The sequence below is a fragment of the Danio rerio genome, chromosome 20, assembly GCF_049306965.1.
Source record: "Danio rerio strain Tuebingen ecotype United States chromosome 20, GRCz12tu, whole genome shotgun sequence".
Lineage (NCBI taxonomy): Eukaryota > Metazoa > Chordata > Actinopteri > Cypriniformes > Danionidae > Danio > Danio rerio.
The window spans coordinates 21,562,307-21,579,391 of record NC_133195.1 but is presented as its reverse complement, the minus strand read 5'-3'; the positions used below and the strand labels follow the sequence as shown (position 1 = coordinate 21,579,391).

Below are 17,085 nucleotides of genomic sequence, written 5' to 3'. Positions count from 1 at the left end.
TTTTCAGAGGTTTCAGTAAAAAATTTGTTATAAAACCTTTAAAAAAAGAATTACAGATGAACTCAGAATACAGATGCAGTTAAGTCAACTAAATTAAATGTACACAATATAATTAAGGCATATTTTTATTACATATTAGTTATTAGTAAGTCATAAATATTTAATACAATAAAGTTCAAATGACTTGATCGAATTAAGACCAATTTTTATTTACAGTGTAGTAGATAATGGAAACTAAACTACACTGAAAAAAATGCAGGGTTCCACACAATTCGTTCATGTTGTCCCAACGCAAATCGATTAAGTTAACACTTTTAATAAATTTATGTGGATTTAACATAAAAAAATTAAGTTGTCCCAATGAAATCTCAAGAATTGTGTTGTTTCAGCTCATTTTAGAGTACATTAAACAAGTTAAAAAATGTTTTTTTGAGTGTAAAAAGGGATCAAAGTCATAGTGTCCAATCACGGTAAAAAAATTCACCCATCTGTAACCAGGAAAACCATTTCTGTCACAAAAAAAGTTCTTATAAATGTCCCAGAGGCCTGTTCCAATATCTGCTTTTCATGAAGGCATTAGAAGAAGCCAGAATGTAAATAAATATTAAAAATCATACAATACCAATTTAGTTTTCCAAAACAAGAAAATTCCAAGGATGCAGAAGATCTGTAAGCTCAAAACAGCATATGAAAAAGATGTTAAACAAAACTGAGGTAAAAATGTTTTAAGTATCATGGATTTCATTCATCATGGACAAAAACTGACCGATCCTATAATGAACAGTAGAAAACAGCACTGCTGTTTCAAGTTATTCTTCAGTATTATTGATGAACCTGTTTTAATATAATCACCTAATGCTAATCAACTACCAACTCCATTAAAAAGGCAACTTAAGCATGAAAATCTGAATTACTCTGCCACTGAAGATATTTCAAACCCAATAAACTTTCTCCAAGGTCAAGGTGGAACCAGTCACTCAGACAGTCTTAATTACATTTTAAATAACTGCATTCAAAGTGAAGCAGGAATATCGTCAATGCAAATGCAAACTGTCCCCTTCACAGCACTGCAAAAGACTCACCATTAAAACAGAGAAACTGAAGAGCTCAGAAAAGCCTCCTCTGGGTTTCCACACAATAAGAGCAGAGAAGGAGCAGGAGCTGCAGTGAAGTGGCAGCTGAGAAGTGCTTGTCCCGCTGGGGTCCTATACCTGCTAATCGGTCCTTGGGAAGCTAAGGATAGAACGGAAAGCCTTCTTAATCACCCTGAGACTGAATTGAAATCTGCTGAGGCTTTGGACACATGACTAGAACTTGGCCATTGCATAAAAGTGCAGACAAACTTAGCATACTGTCAGAAAAGGACCCTGGAGGACAACTGATAGTTGATGTATTTTTGGAGGATTTACCAAAAAAACAGCTTTAAAGTGGCCTTGCTGTGTCCCTGACTACTCACTGTTATGTTCTGTAAGAGTCTTGTCAAGTAAGATGCTCAATTGTTTTATGTTTAATTCATTCAAATTAGTGAAAATTAATAAGTTAAGGGTGGCACCTTGGCTCAGTGTCACCCCACAGCAAGAAGATTGCCGGTTCAAGTCCTGCCTGTGCCAGGTGCCATTTCTGTGTGGAGTTAATGTTCTCCCTATGTTCACACGGGGTTTCCTTTGGGTGCTACGGTTTCCCCCACAATCCAAAGACATGCGCTATAGGTGAACTAAATAAACTAAATTGGCCATAGTGTATGAGTGTGTGTAAGAGTGTGTGGGTGTTTCCCAGTACTGGGTTGCAGCTGGAAGGGTATCCGCTGTGTAAAACATAAGCCGGAATAGTTGGTGGGTTATTCCTCTCTGATACTGTAAATCAGAGACTAAGCTGAAGAAAAATGAATGAATGAATGAAAAAGTTAACTTAATTCCTTCATGTTGTCCCAGCAAAAATTGGGTTTCAGCATTTCAAAGAGTAACACTAAAACAGAATTTCTTTCCTTAGAATTTTTGACATGTTTTGCAAACAATACGCTAACAATTATTATCGAACTATTACAAACAGTGACCAACTAAAAGGGACTTATGGCTCACCAAATATACAATAAACACTGAATTATGCAGGGTGGATCAGAAGCTTTTTTTTTGTAAAACATGCACATGCGCACATTACTTGTAGTCCACCATTCATATTTTTTGTTTGCAAGTTCTCATTTGTGCATAGACTGAACAAGTAATGTACATGATTTTACACTTTTTACAAAACCTTTGTAAAGTTGTAGTTTATATGGGGTTGATAACATTTTCTAAATATTGCACTTTCAAACCATTTTATGTTATAGGCCCCCAAAATGCCAAGGTTGTTCACTAGTGGCAAATAAATGTCCCGATCAGATTTTTTTTGCACTCAAGTCTGAGTCATTTGTTTTTCAGTATCTTCCAATACCAAAACCCGATCCGATACTTTTTATAATACATAGAAAAATAATAAAGAGGAGCGAAGTAACAGATCCATGATGTTCCTTATTTTTTATTGAATTCACCTTATTTTAACCTTCAACAACTCTGTTAACAAACAAAGCACTTCTGTGAGGAAGCTTGAACAATCAAGTAATAAATAACATCAATTCTTCACTTTTGGACTTTAGTGCAACAGTAAATATATAAAAAAAATGTAATATAAAAACAAATAGCACCTCAACTTAAAAGACCCAGCAGGCAATCCCAAGTTTACATATCTCACAGTTTGCTACGGCAATGTTGCCGTCATTAACTTTATAATATCTCCAGACCGCAGATATACTTTCTATTTCCGCTTCAACCTGCTTTCGTGTTCTACTTTGCTGTCATTTAACCAATAGCATCTCTGCAACACAGTGATGTCATGCTGCATGCTTTGCTGTTTCTGAGAGAAATCAAGAAAGAGGTTCAACTCTATGCTTCTGCACAAGTATAGATGTGTTCAAAAACAATTACTATATATATATATATATATATATATATATATATATATATATATATATATATATACACACACACATACATACATACGCAGTTGCAGTCAGAATTATTATCCCCCCTGAATTATTAGACCCCTTGTTTATTTTTTCCCCAATTTCTGTTTAACAGACCCATTTAGTTTTAATAACACATTTCTAATAACTGATTTATTTTTATCTTTACCTTGATGACAGTAAATAATATCTGAATAGATATTTTTCAAGAAACTTCTATACAGCTTAAAGTGACATTTAAAGGCAATTATGTTAATTAGGTTAACTAGGCAGATTAGGGTAATTAGGCAAGTTATTGTTCATGGTGTTCTGGTGGTTTGTTCTGTATAGACTATCAAAAATATAAAGCTTAAACGGGCTAATAATTTTGACCCTAAAATGTGTTTTTTTTTTAAATTAGTAACTGCTTTTATTTTAGCCAAAATAGAACAAATAAGACTTTCTCCAGAAGAAAAGATATTATCAGACATACTGTGAACATTTCCTTGCTCTGTTAAGAATAATGTGGGAAATATTTAAAAAAGAAAAAAATTCAAAGGGGGGCTAATAATTCTTACTTCAACTGAATATTTGAGTCCTGATCGGGAGGTAACGTCCAATTCCGATCGAGTCTGAATGTGAGTCACGTGACCACACCTGAACATCCCTTGCAAAAACACAAAGTTTTCAGTTTTTATTTAACAGTTTTAAGTAAACAGCCCCTCAATCCAAACAAGGATACCCCACAAAATAGTAAGATCTGCTCTCCAATATTATGCCACGCACACTATCTATAAAAACTACAGAACAAACCACTGTTGTCCAATGACACGCCTAATTAACCTAACTTGCGTAGTTAAACTAATTAACCCGGTTAACCCTATAATTTGCACTTTAAGCTGAATACTATCTTGTAACATAGTAAAAGGTTATGTACTGTCATCATGGCAAATAAATTAGCTATTAGAAATTATTTATTAAAACTATCATGTTTAAAAATATGTAGAAAAAAATATTTTCTTCATTAAACAGCTCTTGAAAAATATTTGAAAAATAATTAACATTTTTTTACAGGAAGGCTGATAAATTAGTTTTCAACTGTAGGTATGTATTGATATCTACAATGCTCAGCATTTATAAGTACACCCCTCACAAATCTATCTTTTAAATTCATATTGTTAATAGGAAGCTATACAATATTATATTTGTGCATACACATTAGATTAGTCAGTAGTGAAGCCAAATCTGGAACTCATCTAACAAAATAACTTACAATAACGGTCCATAAACTAGTACACGCAAATGTACTGTATATGCTATAGAAAAATATTAAATAGAATTTTTAAAAAGAGGAAAAATGCAGAAAATAAAAGAAAAATAATAAAAAATTTGGAAAAATTTTGGAGGTTGTCATTTTTTTGTGATATTTAACTTGAATTTATTTGTATAATCTTTCAATTTCTTAATGTTTGGTGACTAAAATATTATTTTACTAAATATATCTGATTAATAAATTTTGTTTAAATGCACCAAATTACATTGCCTATAATTACCGAGAAATGGATAAAAATATTGATTTTCAAAGTGGGGTGTACTCAATTATGCTGAGCACAGTATAATGCAACGTACATGACTGTAAAGGCAATGAGACCTCAACAGTACACATTGCTAAGAGAGCTCAGGAGGGTATCTGGGATGATCCAGTTAACCTGATGGGTGGCCCAGATTGGGAAAATGGATTAATGGCTCTTATTCAGCAGTAATTAGAACAATGCATACCAAGGCAACAGTTCTAATCTGAACCAGCGTTATTTTCACAGAGCCTCTTCCAACAATGAAAAATCCAATTGATTGTCTACATACAGCCAAGAATCTGATTCACAAAATCTCTTGCACGGTGCTGAGTCAAGCAAAATTGCACATGAGGAGCACGAATCTGCTCTTTTGATTATTGAACCAAGCAATTACTGCATATATAAAATATGTGACTCAACTTTTATCTTCAGCTAAAAATACAGCGATGATTGCCTGCATGTTTACATATATCCTGAACACGTAGTGTAAGGCTTCTGGGAATCGGCATATCCAAAGCAGTAGGAAACAGCTTGTTGCTGAATAGTAGCCGAACAAACATACACACAAAAGCAAACTACTCAAGGCTAGTCACCTGCTAATGTAGTTCTTATCAGAAACTGCACCTTGTAAATATACCCCCAACCCCTGTTACAACTTGTTTGCTGGAAATTGCAAGGGTAGAAATGCTTATTCATCCGAGAGAGCGTCTTCCTACCAATGTACTAACTCAAGGGTGAACTTGCGGTCTCGCCATCTGCCCGTGTGTCATAAGAAGCTTGGCTGAGTGCAGACACGAGATTGTTTTTCTCCTGAGTCATGTGCCGTAAGACCCCCGTAGAGTTCACACCCCTGCCTCCTCCCTCTCTGTCTTTCCTGTGTTGGAGAAACTCCCAAAGATGTTTTAAAACTGTGGAGCCAGACTGCAAAGTACTGCAAGATTTCCAAAGGAACATAACAAATATCCCTGTGGTTTGGAACAAATGGAAACGAAGATAAATAAACAGTTGATTATATTTTGAAATTATATAAGGTTGTTCAAAAGACATTATGTTCTGAAAAGGTACTAAAGTGATGCTAATCATCAATAGTGCAAATATATACAGTATTGTCAGAATCACACGTGAGTTGTGACACTTTAGCTTAACTGCTGCTTCCTACAGTGACATGTCAGGTCTAATTACTGCAAAACCTGCTTTGATGCAAGCTGTAGCTGTGTTAGGGTGTGTTCACACAGCGTTTCATGGACCAACACACAAAAATAGATAATTTTGTCCTGGACTGCTTTACGTGCTATTCTCATTGTCATTTTAAACGAGAGCTAAAAGATATTTTATGATGTATATTTTGTGACAGATATTACAAAACAAAAAATAAATAATCTACACAGTCTACTGTACTGTAATTTCAAAATTTATTTTCATTTAATTAACTACATATCTAAGTTTATGGTGTGTTCACATTATTTTTGAAATACTAAACATTACTTGGCACTGAAAGGAGGCAAATTATCACGTCTTCATGAGAAGGTTTGGGAAAACATGAAGATTCAGCCCAATCTCACAAAGAAACGTAACTATTTTGCTGACTGGCTATTTTGTACAAATTCATATGATTTCATTCGTATTAAAACCAAACGGTTTTTTAAAATGAGGTATGCCCCTAAGTTTTGTAAGTTACTAATACTAATAATTTCTAATACTAATAATAATGCCAATAAAGCCTCCAACAGGCAGGCTGAGATGCGAGCTGGAACCGAGGGATCATCAGGATGAAAAGAGAGGTATAGCTGGGTATCATCAGCATAGCAGTGGTAGGAGAATCCATGTCTCTGGATGACTGGTCCTAGAGATGATGTGTAGATGGAGAAGAGAAGTGGCCCAAGAACAGAGCCTTGAGGTACCCCAGTGTTTAGATGCTGTTGGTTGGACACCTCTCCCCTCCAAGACTACCTGAATGATCTGTCAGTGAGCTAAGATCTGAACCATTGTATAACAGTGCCCGCAACGCCCAGTGACTCAAGCGTAGATAGCAGGATCTGGTGGTTGACAGTGTCAAAAGCAGCTGACAAGTCCAGCAAAATGAGGACTGATGATTTAGAGTCTGCTTTAGCCAGTCTGAGATCCTCCACGACCGAGAGCAGGGCAGTCTCAGTTGAGTGGCCTTTCTTAAAGCCGGATTTCTTGTTGTCCATGAGATTGTTTTGAGTAAGAAAGTCCAGGACTTTATTGAACACTACTTTCTCCAGAATCTTGGCCATGAATGGAAGCAGGGATACTGGTCTGTAGTTTTCAAGTAGCGTATGGTCCAGGTTGGGTTTCTTTAGCAGTGGGGTTATCCTAGCCTGCTTAAATGAAGTGGGGAATAAACCAGAGTCAAGAGATGTGTTAATTATGTGAGTCAGTGTTGGTATGACTGTAGGAGAGATGGCTTGCAAGAGATGAGAGGGAATGGGATCGAGTGGACAGGTGGTTGCATGGCTAGATAGCACCAGTTTGGACACCTCAGACTCAGAGAGCTGAGAAAAAGAGGTGAGTGTGTGTGGTGTTGGTGGTGTACCTTGCGTGTTTGTTGTAGGTGCAGTAAATTGAGCACTGATTTTTGCAGTTTTGGTGCAAAAGAATGTAGCAAAGTCATCAGTAGTAAGTGTGGAGGATGCGGGTGGAGGAGGAGGATAGAGGAGGGAGGAAAATGTTTTAAAAAGTAGGCGAGGATTAGTGGCATTGTTGATTTACAGACGGTAATATGTCTGCTTTGCCGAAGTAACCTCAGCTGAGAAAGAGGACAGAAGAGTTTGGTATGTTTAGAGCTGTGCAGGATTTTTAGTTTTCCGCCAAATTCTTTCTGCAGCTCGAAGTTTTGAGCGATGCTCACGGAGAGCATCCGAGAGCCAGGGTGCAGGAGGACTGGCACGGGCTGGCCTGGATGCAAGAGGACATAATTGGTCTAGACATGATGCTAGTGTGGAGCAGAGTGTATCAGTGGCGCTGTTCGAATCAAGTGCAGAGAGTTTGCAAGATGGAGGAAGAGAGTCTGAAACAATGTTGTGCATGGAAGGTCAAAAAACACTTTTGTTGTCTTTAAATATGCATTTCACATAAGTTCACACTTATTGTTTGATACAATTTGCAGATTTGACATGCTGTCCTGGGAAAGAAACCCTGAGCTCGAAGATCCTTGAGCCCAGAGCTCACGCCTAGTCATGTAGCATGACAGGGGCTCCAAAGATCAGGTAGGTCTTGAGAGCTCCCCCTGGTAAAGGAGGAAAGGGGTAGATGGGGTGGATGGTGGGATTGTTCAAAACGAAGAAGGAAGGTAGGATGAATTGATTTATTTTTTGGAGGCTAAAATTCATCCGATTGGTCTAGCAATAATATCTGATTGGACCATACCTGTCAACCCTTATGTTTTTACAGTTCTCTCCTATCATCCCGTAAAGGTCTTTCTCTAAAGGGTTACAATAAACATTAAAGAGCCGATCTTCCCTATACGCCATACAACCGAACCACCAAGGGGCCACCCCTTGCTTTTAAATGTGAGCTTGTTCTGTGTATTCGTTTTACTTAGGCATTTAAACACTGAAATAAATATAAAAACAGTGGGATTCCCTTTACTTTTAAAGGCATTTAAACACTGAAATAAATATAAAAACAGTGGGATTCCCTTTACTCTTAAAGGCATTTAAACACTGAAATAAATATAAAAACAGTGGGATTCCCTTTACTCTTAAAGGCATTTAAACACTGAAATAAATATAAAAACAGTGGGAATCCTCAAAATCATATTGATATATAGTCATATAGCGGTGCGTGACTGTCAGCTGACGTGCTCCATAGTGATAAATAGGTGCTGTTTCCCAAACGGATTCTGTAAATGCGATTTAAAGCGGCATGAACGTCTGGGTTTTGGGTGCGTGTTCGAACAGACATATACACATAATTGATAATTAAAACATCTAAAGATGTCGATCTTGGAGGGTTTTTTTTCCAAACACAACTAATTTTGTCCTAAATGAGCATAAAAGGTTAGGAAAGTTTTCATTATAACATTAGATGTGTGCATTTTTAAAGTGACACCTGTTATTTAATGTAATCAAACAGAAAATCAAAAAAAATGTGATTCATTAGTTGCTCTTTAATCAGAATATGTACATCATACGGTGAAGAACAGATTAATGAGATTTGATAACTTGATTTCTATTTCTTATTTACAGCTTCAGAAGTGCATATTTATTAATTTGGGGATATTTTGGGTGGTGGGGGGATATCCATTATCATAGTGGGCATATCCCTTATTTTCACATTCCAATGTTGACAGGTATAGACTGGACTAGCAATGATTATTGATGCCAGACCCCTCGTGATCAATCATATCACGTGCTCCTCTTAAAATTTGTTTATAAAACTTTATTTGATTTACGGCGACGCAGTAGCACAGTGGGTAGCACATTCGCCTCACAGCAAGAAGGTCGCTGGTTCGATCCTCGGCTCAGTTGGCGTTTCTGTGTGGAGTTTGCATGTTCTCCCTGCGTTCGCGTGGGTTTCCTCCGGGTGCTCCGGTTTCCCCCACAGTCCAAAGACATGTGGTACAGGTAAATTGGGTAAGCTAAATTGTCCGTAGTGTATGAGTGTGTGTGTGTGTATGTTTCCCAGAGATGGGTTGCGGCTGGAAGGGCATCCGCTGCGTAAAAACTTGCTGGATAAGTTGGCGGTTCATTCCACTGTGGCGACCACGGATTAATAAAGGGACTAAGCCGACAAGAAAATGAATCAATGAATAAATGAATTTGATTTACCAAATTAACCCAACAACACCCAAATGATTTATTTAGTGATTTGTTTTTCCAAACCCCTCCTTTCCATGACGCTAATCTGCGGAGATTGGCCCAATGATCAGGCTGTTGTGATTGGTTAACTGTGCGCAGCGCAAGTTTAGTCAGAAACGAATCACCTAAATGATCTGAATGCATGGTGAATCACTGAATTCAAATGCATGGCGAATCATTTCTTAAACAGCAGTTTTATACACAATGCACTTTCATATTTAAACCTCAGCATGATATTTTATTTTACTTAGAGCTGTGAAAGGTCATTTTGAAAAAAACATAAGGTTCTTTTAACCATTCTTGCAAGGTTGCCTTAATCTGCCTTTGTTTTTGAGCAAAAAAAAAAAAAAAAAACGGTCACACTTTATTTTGATGGTCCATTTGTTGAATTTAAGTTACTTGCAACTAATTCTCATTAAATTATAAGTAGACTGTTAGGTTGGGGTTAGAGTTAGTGTAAGCCGACATGTAATTGTAAAGTTTCTTTAAACAAGTAAATGTCTGTTGAAGGAGCAGTATCAACAAATATTAAGCAGGCAGTCTACTAATATTCAAATAGACCATCAAAATAAAGTGTTACCAAAAAACAGATCTCAAAATTCTATGAACATATCATGCATATAATCAAGTCCTCACCTTTTAAAAATAATCCACTTACTCTACTTACATTTTGAAAATCTAATCATTTAAAGGGATAATGCACCCAAAAATTAAAAATGACTCTCTAGTTACTCTCCCTCAAGATATCACAAACCGTTATGAGTTTCTTCTTTTGAACACAAAAAATATATATTTTAAAGAAAGCTTAAAACCTGTAACCATGGTAGGAAAAACTATGAAAGTCAATAGTTACAGATTTCCAGCTTCCTTTAAAATAAACTGAAACAGGTCTGGGTCAAGTGAAAAGAGAATAAATGATAACAGAATATTCAATTAATAAATAGTGTATACCTGCTATATAAATATGTTTAATAAACTGCAAATCTGATGTTCACAGAACAAAAAAGCGAAACGCGTTATGTTGCAACAATAGATGGTGTTGTACTGTTGGAGTGTTTAAAATAAAAGAAAGAGAGAATAAAAAGTGAAAAACAATGAGGTGGAGATAGATTAGGAGGAGGGCAAAGAGGAATGTGAGCATCACAAAAAAGGGCTGTGTGAACATGAGACACTTTATCAAATGCTAATTTAGCTATTTTTCCATAATCAACATCTCATGTATAAATAAGCAGCTGAATTAATTCTGACACTTATGCAAGGTTGCATTCACACCTCCCTGCTTAAGAGCACATCTTTACCTGCGATACGTGTATTACACGGGGTCCAAGATTTACTGGTTAGCATAACCTGCTGCAGATGTCATAACTACTTTACAGCATGGCATTCAAAAGCATCTTTGCCTTTTTATAGACTTTATAAAGAAGTCATTAATTCTTGCAATGTTTAAAGAGCAAATATTTCACTGTTATAGTAGTTTAAGCAGTATAAAATTAGATTAGTTTAGTTATAATATATCGTGACACATCCTCTAAAACTTCAAAAGACCACCTACTCTACTGTCAATCATCCAACTATGCTAAAACAAAAATATATATATTTGGCTCACGCACATTCCAGCTGCAATTCATATTAAAACCTAACAAATAACACCTAACTATATTCCAGACTTCATGTTGGGTTTTTAGATTAAAATGTGAGTACATTTACAATTAAATAAGTTAATAACACAATGACATTTCGATGATCGGTTATATTATCAAATGCCCTCAAAAACACTTAGTTACATCAAGGTATGGGCCTGTATAAGTTTCTGACGGAATGATTACATTCAATAAAATACCACGGTTTCATGGCATCATGGTATTGTGATTACTGCTCTACTCTAAGTTATTTTTAAATGTATGGGTAAAAAAAAAAAACTTTTTCCACATTTAACACAATGATTTTATTTTAGGAAACATTTATAATATTTTGAAGCAGTAAACATGTCAGAATAAACAGTTAAAATAAATAATTGACTTCTGTTCTCTTCATTAGTTATTATTACAATATAGTTATAGTTATATTATTACATTAAAAAAACCCTTACATTTACCATCGGAACGGTATGACAAAGTTTTAGTGGTTTTATAACCTTGAATTTTCCAAACCGTAGCAAACCTTGAAATCGGTTGTCGTCCCATGCCTGGTTACATCAGCTAATTACATTTCATGTCCAATGTATAATGTATTAATTCAAAGCATTCCTGTTGTGATTAATTTGAAACAATGTTTCATTTTGGTGTTGATAAATCCTTATTCATATATGCTTGGTCACTGAATACTTTTTTAAAATTGTTTTTAGGGTGGGAATTTCTGCCCAGGGACAACCAATAAAAAGAAATTGAGTGATATTCTCTTTTTAATTAATTCATTTTCTTTTCAGCTTAGTCCCTTTATTAATCTGGGGTCGCCACAGCGGAATGAACTGCCAACTTACCCAGCATATGTTTTATGTAGCGGATGCCCTTGCAGCTGCAACCCATTTCTGGGAAACATCCAAACACACTTATTCACACACATGCACTACGGACAATTTTAGCGTACCCAATACCACATGTCTTTGGATTGTGGGGAAAACCGGAGCAAACCCACACCAGCACATGGAGAACATGCAAATTCCACACAGAAATGCCAACTGACCCAGCCGAGGCTCGAACCAGTGACCTTCTTGCTGTGAGGTGACAGCACTACCCACTGCGCCACCTGTTCTCTTTTTTTTTCAACCATAAAAAAGACAATACATTTAAAAAATGATTCTTTATTGAGAGTTGATGTAAAAAGTTTACATCATTCATTTAATTCCTTTTTTGTTAAATGTCATTAATAAACATCAGTTTAGTGGTACCAAAATCTTGTTTTAAAATTATTGAGAAAAAAAAGGTAGGTATATATATTAGATACATACCAAGAGCCTTCTTTATCGTCCCAACAAGAAAGACATTATACTCAAAAATGCTGACTTGCTAATTTTGATTAATTTTTATTTGCAAAAAGTTCAAAGTTGTGGGGTCACCACAAGGAAATGAACCGCCAACTTATCCAGCATATGTTTTACACAGCAGATCCCCTTCTAGCTGTAACTCAGTACTGGGAAACATCCATACACTCTTATTCAACCACATACACTATGGCCAATTTAGTTTACTCAGTTTACCTACTCCGCATGTCTTTGGACTGTAAGGGAAACTGGAGAACCCAGAGGAACTGAATCCACTTAAATTTGTTACGTTAAATTAATCGATTTGTGTTTGGACAACCTGAATGAATTGTGTGGAACCCTGTATTTTTTTACTGTTTCTGGCAAATGTATTTAATTTTTAGGATAGTATTTGTATCTTTCCATGTTTTGAGTCAACACAACATGTATTGATAAACAAATCTTTAAATAAATATCTCTAATTTCTATGCCGTATTTCCATCAACGCATTAACATTTTTCTGTATTACTGCAGCTTTTATAGTATTCTGACACTGTAAATTAATGAAGGCCAAGAAAAATGCTGTAAAAAATTCCTTTACAATAGCTGCATACTCAAATTAAATTAACGTCATCTTCCCTTATACAGTATGATGATCCATGAAAAAACTACAGTGAACATCCTGTTATGCACCTGTCAAGATGTGTCATGACAAACTGTCAGGCTTTAGGGGGATTATGACTCATTTCCACGATTTTCATTTGAAGTGAAGTCTTAAGGAAACAGATCCGACCATCCACCAGGAAAAGATGCCTTGCGAACTCATAAACAACATCGCTCTAAAATGTTTGCGCACATGAGGGGGAAATGATATTACTTTGTGAAGTGGCCAAGGTCAGTGGCTACTGATCCTCCCCCTGTTGTCACACTGTAAACACATGGGATCAAGGCATCGGAAATTCTCTTTTGTCAGAATAACATGTTTGAGGATAAACGCAATGATTTTTGCTATTGCTGTTGCTGTGCTAGTAGAGAGCATGGGATCAGAGGTGAAATGTGCTTTTGTTGCCTTCACAACCAAAATGCTTGAATAATGACGTCAGTCAACCTCACTTTTAAAACTTGTGTGATTTGTCTAGAAAGCAGGTATAAAGTCCAGGCCAGACGTAACAGGACGGTACAGATTAAAACATCTCTCATCATAATCATTACTGTGGTATCCGGAAATTAGTTGGGTAAACACAGACACAATAGCTGGTGACTTCAAACAAGATGTTATTGAAGCTGTGGTTGGTCATAAGCATCACGATGGGCTGAACTTCACAAGAAAAATGGTTCTTTGGTTGGTCTGTGAGCCTGCAAACTGAAAGTACTGCTGACAAGTTCACTTTTTTTTAACATTTTATGATTCATGAGTGGTTAAAGTGGTTCTATTAGACTTTCAATTAGTTTTTATGGACTCCTTCAATAGGTTTACATGCATGCAAAGTTAAAAAGCAATTACATTTTCTTATAATATATATTATAGCATTCCAGTCTTGACTGACTCATTTGATTTGTTCTTTCTAAATGATCCATCTGCCGGTCAAATGGCTAAGCCTGCTGTGATTTGGAATGCACAACATACTGGCTGCCATTTTAGTATCAGCCAATAAATGATTATTTTTAATGTTATCAGCACGAATAGAAAATGATCAGCCTGATCAATTAAAGACATTCTTTTTTTGTGCAGGTTGATTCACTTCAGATGCATGCTATAGCCATGAGAATTCTGATTGGGGCCTTCTGCATTACGACATATCACACAGGAGTGTGTTTCCCAAACAACAGCATAATGTAAATTCGCTGCTGAACTAACATAGCATAATGCATTTTTTGGGAAATAAAATATGTAATGAATATGTTTCCTGAAACCATAGTTGCTAGTTGCTCTGTCACAGATCTATTGTTAAAATAATAAAAATAAGATTTTGGGATTTTGGGATTTCTTATTAAAAATAAGATTCATTCACATCTTCAGCTGACATCACAATAGCAGAAGCCGTTGCTCATTCACTTTAGAGCTAGTGTTTGAATGATTCTCTAGCGTAATGTCTAAAAGTTGAGAGATCACAATATTACTATGGTATAAATACAGCACCACAACATACAAAAAAGAGAGAGGTCGACTTAGAAACTCATTTACCTGTTTAATAATGATTTGATTAGCTGTAGTTTGAAATTATGCTGTTTTTCTCTTAGGGCTTATTTTGCGGTCTCTGTCACCATCTTGTGGATGAACATCAACCGTCTTTGCTCAAAGTCTCTCAGAAATGATAAACATTTTGAAAAAGGCACAATCCTTATAAATAAACTGCATAGCTGCAATTTAAACAACCACATTCTTGACTAAAAAAAGCCTCAAAAGTACATTATGTTGGTCGACAGCAGCAATATTTGTCAAACTGTAGTGTCTTCTCAGTGGCGTAGCGGCTGGGCCGGTTGATCAGAGGGCCCCGCATCGTCCCCCCTGCTCCTGTTTGCCAGATCTGGGCCACAATTAAGCCATAGCAATACCACATATCAGCCAGAATTTAACCGAATGAACCTGAACTGACCCTATTCTGGGCCACAGTTTGCTTTTATTCTGGCCCAGATCTGGCCAACACGTTACACTTGCTGGTTGTGGCAAAGTACAAAAATCCCAGCATGCATTGCAGTATGAATAAATTATATAGCTTATTTATGAAAGTTTTCATTATTTGCTGTTGATTCTGCTGTTTACATTGACGTTGTTGATTTTGTCACTTTTAGTCTCCTGTTTGTTTTTTTCTCTGGGCCACATTAGGCTCACAACCACATTAGCCAGAGTTTACTGTGCCGAATATTTGTCAAAAGTGGCCCGCATTTATTTTAGGATAACTGGCCCACATTTGCCATATCTTCTCTGGGTCGCTTTAGGCTCAAAGCCACATTAGCCAGAGTTCACTGTGCCAAATATTTGCCAAAAGTGGCCAATATATGTTTTAAGATAACTCAACCACATTTTCCATATCTTCTCCGAGCCACTAGGCTAAGTTGCATTAGCCAGATTTTTGAGTTTTGTCGAATATTCGCCAAAAGTGGCCCACATGTTTTAAAATAACTGGGCCACATTTGCCTTTTTTTCACTGAGCCACTTTAGACTCACAGCCGCAATAGCCATACCTTACTGTTGCCAAATATTTGCCAAAAGTGGCACACATATGTTTTAAGATAACTGGGCCAAATTTGCACTTATAAGTGTGAGCCACTTTAGGTTTAGACCCAGATTACCCTTAAATGACTAGGCCACAGTTTTGCCAACTGTGGCCCACATTTGTACTCCATCATTTGGGCCAAATTTATAATTTTCCACATGGGCCACATTAGGCTCACATTAAGATTACATTTAGCCATATATGCCAAATCTTTGCCTTAATTGGCCCATATGTAAATTTGAATCTTTGCCCACCCCCCCCAACCCCCTTTGCCATTGTACAGGTGGGCCAATTCAGGCTCACATTAATTTTGTCTGGGCCGAAGGAATACCACCAGCTGCATAACTGCCTAAAGACACCTAAATTTGTTTGCAATCAGGGATGTATATCAGCTATGGTAATGAAACAGGGATTACTAAAGTCTCGTTTCAGTGTTTCAGAATCTATTATTTCTTGAAGAAACCGTAAATGTCTTCAAAACTCTCATAGCATAAAAGAGAGGTGAGATTTGAAAAAGCATAACAGGGCCACTTTAAATAAACAGCTTAATGCGTTTTTGCAGTTCATATAGGTCATAGATCACTGGAACAAAAAATTCCAGAGATCTTGGGCTGCCACCAAAAACTCTTGCCAGCAGCAGGACAGGAAATGACGTGACTTTTACACCGACTAAATGAAAGATCCACATTGCAATTAGGAAGCACAATAGGAACATCCTCCTCCACATTGGGGTTAAGAGTTATGACACTCCAGGGAGCTCCTGTGCTTTACAAAAACAAGCCTGTAGAGTTTGCAGCCTACTCACACTGACCCTGGTAGGATGTTCACAGTGTGATCTGCATCAGCAAAGCATTCAGCAAGTCCCACTCTCAGACACTGATTACACCTACAGTACATGTTAGACCCCTTATGGGGATCGCGGGTCACAAGTGAGGAAGATCCTGACAAATATGTCACATAAATTGCTGAAACTATTCTTTTACCTGTAGCTTTGTGTTTTCTCAGAATGCTTTATGGGCTAAAATGCAGTGACAAAACCTGCACTTTGACCTTTATGTCATAAACATGACTTAAACAGACCGTCAAGAATATCCACGCCAAACACATCACTTTATAATTTAGAAGTGTAAAAAAGGATTACAAAACGGTTTCACTTCATAAAAAATGCCCGTTATTTTTACTTACTCTCCAACTTTCCTTCAGATATATCAGGAATCGCCACAGTGGAATGAATCACCAATTACTCTGGAATATGTTTTATGTGGTGGATGTTTTTCCAGCCACAACCCAGCACTGAGATTTGTGAGCTAATTTGTGAGCTCTCTCAGTCACATACACTTAAGCCAATTTAGTTTTTATCATATTCACATACACCGCATGTCTTGGGAAAGTAGGGGAATTTTGAGCACCTGGAGCAAACCCACACAGACATGGGGTAATCTTCTGAAAGACCTCCTGACCCAGTCAGGATTTGAACCAGTAGCCTTCTTGCTGCACAGCAATAGTGCTAACCACTGAGCCACCGTGACACCCC

The 17,085-nt window shown here is 36.7% G+C and overlaps 1 protein-coding gene across 1 annotated transcript in view; it reads right to left on the bottom strand.

Moving 5' to 3' along the window:
- rp1l1b (rp1 like 1b) overlaps positions 1 to 17,085 on the bottom strand; it is a 68,534-nt gene that overhangs the window by 29,594 nt on the left and 21,855 nt on the right. Inside the window, exon 4 of the mRNA XM_017352701.4 lies at positions 1,083 to 1,233. The gene's annotated coding sequence lies outside the window, so the exon portion shown is untranslated. The remainder of the gene's footprint in view (positions 1 to 1,082; positions 1,234 to 17,085) is intronic.